Source organism: Aethalodelphis obliquidens, unplaced genomic scaffold, assembly GCF_003676395.1.
Source record: "Aethalodelphis obliquidens isolate GAN/ISIS:26980383/991018 unplaced genomic scaffold, ASM367639v1 scaffold61, whole genome shotgun sequence".
NCBI lineage: Eukaryota > Metazoa > Chordata > Mammalia > Artiodactyla > Delphinidae > Aethalodelphis > Aethalodelphis obliquidens.
This window is the reverse complement of record NW_020838005.1, coordinates 9030874-9037413: the sequence shown is the minus strand read 5'-3', so window position 1 is coordinate 9037413 and position 6540 is coordinate 9030874.

The following is a 6540-nucleotide window of genomic DNA, read 5'->3' as shown; positions in this document are numbered from 1 at the left end:
AAAAACATTATGCTAAGTCAAGCAAGACACAAAAGACAACCTATTGTATGATTCCATCTATATGAAATTTCTAGAAAAGGCAAATATATGTATAGACACAGAAAGCTAAAGAGTGATGCCCTAGGGCTGGAGGTGGGAGCCCGGCTGACAGCACAGATGCACAACAGAACTTTTTTCAGATGATGGAAATGTTCTGGAACTGGCTTGTGGTGATGGTTGCACAACTGTATAGATTAACTGAAAATCACTGAACTGTACACTTATAATGGGAAAGTTTGTGATATGTAAAATATGCCTCAGTGAAGCCTTTTTTTTTTTTAAAGGCCAATGACTTATTTTTCCACTTGCAGAGTACTGAATCCAAATAGTCAAGAACAATTTAAACTTTAACAGTAAGAGCTGCAGAATACAGTATGAAAATAGAGGCATCATTTGGGAGGGAGTGAATACTACTCTTCTGTTTTAGGAAACAGTAGTTAAGAGAGTCAGCAGCTATTGAATTGTATAATAACATTGTTAATTTAGCCCATATTTAGCTGAATATCTATGGCTTTCATACAGGAGGAAGATAATTCTGTTGTAATTTTTTTTGAAAATAATTTTTTGTCTACTGTTTTGTAGGTGTTTCCAGTTAAAGTAAATTTGTGATATATTAATACTGTGCTGATCTTATATCTAGCCAATGACAGTTTTAAGTTTGGTAATGACTAAAAATTGTAAATTCTGGTGTAAATACTCATAAGGGTGAAATATTTACAACTTTGCCCCCTAAATAATTTTGATTCTATGCTTAGTAGTTTGATGGTATTTAAAAATTGTTTGCAAACAATATGAGATTTTTCAGATGTACTTTAAAAAATATCCATCAAAATTCAAAGTCTAGAATTCTAATTAGACTAAAACAATGCACTTATGCAGAGTTGAAGATTGGACTAATTAGCAAAGAAGAAAGAGTATTTACTCTGTCTAGTAGGACAAGCTGAAAGTAAAAAGGACAATAAAAATTGAACTGATCGGGCTTCCCTGGTGGTGCAGTGGTTAAGAGTCCGCCTGCCGATGCAGGGGACACGGGTTCATGCCCCAGTCCGGGAAGATCCCACATGCTGCGGAGCGGCTGGGCCCGTGAGCCATGGCCGCTGAGCCTGCACTTCCGGAGCCTGTGCTCCGCAACGGGAGAGGCCACAACAGTGAGAGGCCCGCGTACCGCAACAAAAAAAAAAAAAAAAAAAAAATTGAACTGATCTTACTTTGTGAAAAACTGTCATTCTAGGAATTTCTGTAACCAGGTCTCTGGACAATGACCCCACCTTTGTACAGACACAGCAGTGCTCTGTCTATTCAGTAACCTCTAAGCCTGTCTCATTCCCACATTTTTTTGTGTTGTTTTTTGAGAGGGGGGTGGCAAGGTGAGGGTTGGTCTGAAGGATCTTGGGAATGGAGTGAATGTAACACAGAATCTGAGTCTGCTCTCCCTGGTGAGTAGGAAATCAAAAGAAAGTCTATTCTCAAAAATCAAAAACAGAAATCAGTGAGGTAACTCCACACAAATGTGAAATACTCTTAATGTGGATAAGATTTAACCAAAAGAATCTGTATTTCTCAATCTTTTCTCCTGCACAAGATTCCTGGCATCCTACTTTCATGAGTCTGGATTCATTTTCAGGTTCCAATGCAAATCTTCCAGTGCCAATGCTGCTTCCCAACCTGCACACCCCTCTCGCCACTGCAGCTTCCTAAAATACAGTCGCTTCATAAAAACCTTAAACCTGCGTGCCTCCAAAATGTCTGTATTATGTCTAAAGCAAGTGAGAGAAAAAGACACTGTAAAAACACACGTGCTGATTTATGACACAAGAGATGAGCCAAGGAGAAGACAGAAGATGCAGGGAGGTGATTGTGACAAGCAGTAATGATAAGGGCGGGTCATGGGCCAGGTTGCACAAAGTGGTAGCTGTATACAGAGGGACATTAGGTTTTATAAAATTTATGGCTAATGCCATATGTATTTAACAACAGAATGTGATACACGGTACCATTTATTTAATAAACATAGTGTCTGCTGTGTGCCAGCCACTGTTCTAAGTGCTCTAAAAATATCTAATCCTCCTAAAGCCAATGAGATAGAAATACTAGTGTTATCTTCACTTTTACAGAGGAAGTCACTGAGGCAAAGAGAATTAGTTACTTGCCTGAGGTCACAGTATCAGCCAGTATCCAGTCAGGAAAAGAAAAACCACTTTGGGTATTTCAGAAGGAATGTTATTACCTCTATTTTTGATGGAATCCCTACAGAAGGACTGGAGGAGCAAAAGGGAGAGAGTGTGGCTATCCACAGGGTACTTCGATAAAAGCCAGCATCCCTGCTCTTGGGACACAAAACAGAAAGCAGTGTCATCCAAAACCCACAAATGTGTGCTTCTGAGGTTTTTGGAATGTAACTGTTGGCGTTACTAGAACTATCTCTGCTAGCTGCTTTGCAGGAAGCCAGCAGCCTTCGGGCACCCCTGTTCCTGGAGTCATCATAGAGGAGCACAGTGCTGCCGAGGCTGCTGGAGCCCGAAGAAAGGAGGAGTGCCTTCCACTCTCCTCCTGCCCACTGATCTCCTGTCAGCAGAACCGAACTGGAGACCTCCTGGCAAGTGAGTCTGGGACATGTCCTTTAGGGTTCCAGAACCCTTTAGGGTTCCAGAATCCAGAGGAGAGAGTAGAGCGAGAAAGGAACTGAGAGACAATTGACAACCTGCACAGTCAAACAACTGGCAAGTGGCCAAGCTTGAACCTCAAGCAGTCTGGTTCCCGAGTCCATGCTCTCAACTACTACGCTGTGCTATGGCACTAGGATGTACTGTAACAAGAGTATTTCATACATTTTAAATTAACATCTGATCATAAATGTCAATCAGCAGCAAAGAAATTGTAGGACTTGTATACATTAAATATTCCAGAAATATTTAGCAAGTTCCTACTTTGTGCCAGGTGCTGTTCTACTAGAAATACATTGAAAGGGAGGGGAAAAAAAGAACAGAAAAGAGGGAAGAGAGCTCCTTTCTCCCTATTTCAGATTGAACAAAATTCTCTGGGAAAGATTCCAGCTGGCTTGGCTTGAATCATGGGCCCACCCACTGGACCAAGCGCTTTAGCTGCTGTGTGAGTATTGGGGAAATAACCTAGTGGAAATGCCCTTTATAATCCTGAGACAAGGATTTGAGTGCAGGTAGTTTATCTGGAGGATTCAGGAAACACCAGTAGGAGGTGGGGAAGTGAGACAAAGAAGGGAAGGCAGTAAATAAAGGGCGCCTTATTAAGCCAGCTACCACTGGTAATGCCTGGAGCATAATCCCACGGGAAAACTTGGAAATGGTATGAAACACGTGCCTCAAAGTTACCTATCTGAGGAGCAAGAGAGCTGGGGTATCTGTACAACAGACCCTGTCAGTCATTAGGTGAGAGCTGCTGAGATGAGAGCCTGATAATTCCCTGCATTTCCGAATTGCCCTGACCCCAGGGACAGGGCTGCCTTCCATTCTTGGGAGAAAGCCCTCGGGCAAAGATACAGCCACCAGTAACAGGAAAGCAGCCTGAGGAATTGAAGTGGTGAAGGTCAGAGAGTTACCAGCAAGGATCTGAAGGGTCTACTGCACTTAATTTCTTCATCAGATAAAAATTTCCTCTACACAGAGTTGTTATGATTTCAAAGGAAATAATGCCTGGAAAGAGTTTTATGAAGTAGAAAGTCTAATACAAACAATTATTGTTTGGAAGTTTCTTGAAGGTAAGGAATGTGTATCATGTTTTATATCTCTCCTAGGACCTTGCACAGTGCTGTATATATGTCATAGGCTCAAATATTCACCGAGTGAATTTGTCAATTTAATTAATAACTGAACATATTCCTTTTAGGTTTACAAAAGGTGGACTTATTTTCAAACTGTCATTAAGATCAATAACTCACTTCTGCTAACTTCTGAAAGAATTTTTCATGTTTCAAGAGTTTTAAGTAACGTGGTCTTGTTCTAGTCCTTCTATTATTCATCTTAACTCTAGACAGTGGTAGATAACTCTATTAATCACCTACCCAATAACCATTCTCCTGTTCCTTCTTATATTAAGAAATACCTTGATTATAATAAATAGGGTATTCATAGATTATTGCTGGTTCAAGTCAATCATGAGAATGCTACTCTAAACAGCATGGGGGAAAGTCAGGAAAATCACAGGTACCGACCCTGACACTGATGAACTCCTGAAGCATCACCAGTCTTCTATTCAGAAAAATAAACGCCCAACAATACTGTTAAGCAGGTATTCTGTTTTATGCAGCCAGTGATTCATAACTTTTTAAATAACTTTTTTCCCCTCTTTTTGCATAGCAATCCCAGGACAAGTCATTTTATTTCTGGAGTAAATTATTTAAGATAGTAACTTATCAGGACACACAGATGAGCAGTAAGCGGTTAGACACACTAGTCGTAATCCTTCTGCATTCCCCTCTGACTAAGGCAAGCTCACAGGATTCCCCACAGCCCTCTTCCTGTGCTCTCCCTGCAGCATTCACTTTGATATTTTAAAACTTACGTCTCAAGAAGCTCAGCAGGGCTCTGTCACAGAAAGTGGTAGTGAGGTGATGACCTTTCAGATATCAGTTAATGTAGCATAATTAGTCACCATGGTCTCCTCTGCCCAGCTTCTTGGCTTGGCTCCACCACATTCAAAACATACGTTCTCTGTTCTCCCTCCAGAATATATTTTGAATCTCTAATTATCTCCATCTCTGCAATAATCATACAAGTTCAAGCTGCAATAATTTCTTACCCAGAATACAGCAATAGACTCTGGTCTCCCTAATTCCAGGAACTCTTGGCCTTAACAATCCTTCTTCCACGGAATAGCAAGAATGATCTTCTCAAAACATAAGTCAGATCAATTGCTTCCCAGCATAAAACTTTTCAGTGGCCTACCGTTTCACACAAAATAAAATCCAACACCTTGGACTTCCCTGGTGGTGCTGTGGTTAAGAATCCACCTGCCAATGCAGGGGACGTGGGTTTGAGCCCTGGTCTGGGAAGATCCCCCATACCACGGAGCAACTAAGCCCGTGAGCCACAACTACTGAGCCCGTGTGCCACAACTACTGAAGCCTGCATGCCTAGAGCCCGTGCTCTGCAATAAGAGAAGCCACTGCAATGAGAAGCCCATGCACTGCAACGAAGAGTAGCCCCCGCTCACCGCATCTAGAGAAAGCCCATGTGCCACAACAAAGACCCAACACAGCCAGAAATAAATAAATAATCTTGGAAAAAAAAAAAATCCAACACCTTACCATTGCACACAATGCCCTGCATCATCCTGTCTCTGACATCAGCCCCCATGGCTCCCTGTCCCTCACGCCATAGTTATATAGACTATCTTTCAGCTCCTTAAACGCCAAATCTTGTGCCTCAAGGCCTTTGCACAAGCTATTCCTTCTGCCTAGAAGACTTTTACCTTCTTTCTCATCATAGCTGGCTCCTTCACTTCAGGTTTAAGCTTAACTATAAAGTTGCTGCCCAAATTTCTCTCATAACAGTTATCACACTCATCACTAACTGTAATAATACGTGTATCTGTTTGCTTATTAGTTTAGGGGGTCTATTCTCAGCTAGACCCCAATTGGGCAGAGATGGTTTCTTTTCTTCTCCTTTAACACAGCACTTGGTACATGAGTGCTTGTAAATTCAATTAAATGAATTAATCAGTGAAGTAATAGTACTGATTTGACTTGAAAGCAATCCCCAGAATCCAAACTGGATTTTTTTTTTTTGTCCTTCCATGTAAAAGAGGGATGTGTGATTGCAGCTTTCAGCATTATGATAAACTAAGTACTTGGGTATTTTTGTGTTCTTCTAAGAATTATTTCCTGAGTAAATTATTCTTTTTAATGCATTACTAGGATGGCAGAAAATGGGGGAAATATCTAAGGAATTCCCCTCTGCCAAAATAAGGGCCAGGGTAGGGGGAGACCCCAACCATGAGCTAAACTCAGGAGTGGTAGCTTTGAGGGCTAGGTAAACCTGAGGCCCAGGTCAGCCCTGAGAACAAATGCCCAGGGCAGCAGTTTAGTGTGTGACCCTAACCTGTAGGCCCACAACAAGGAAGGGAAACTAACTGGAGCCAACATTAACTCAGGCCTTTTGAAGAAACTAAAAAGCATATTGGTAGCACACTTTGTTTCTTCACAGAAACGTATGAGAATCCTCAGTTGGGAGAACATTCCAATTTAATGTTGCGGAAAAATCACAGATCAAATTAAGTACAAATCAAAGATGACCAAGCAAATGAAGAAGCAAGCCACTGTTGAACAAACCCAAGGAATTCAGATATTGCAGTCATTAGATTTGGAATATAAAAATCCTTAATAGGAAAAAGGACAAAATGATAAAGATGAGGAAGTAACAGGTGTCTATTAGGAACGGCAAGAAAGATTTGAAAATTAACCAACTGGATCTTCCAGACGTAAAAAACATAATTGTTGACATATTAATGAATGGGCTAAACAGATAA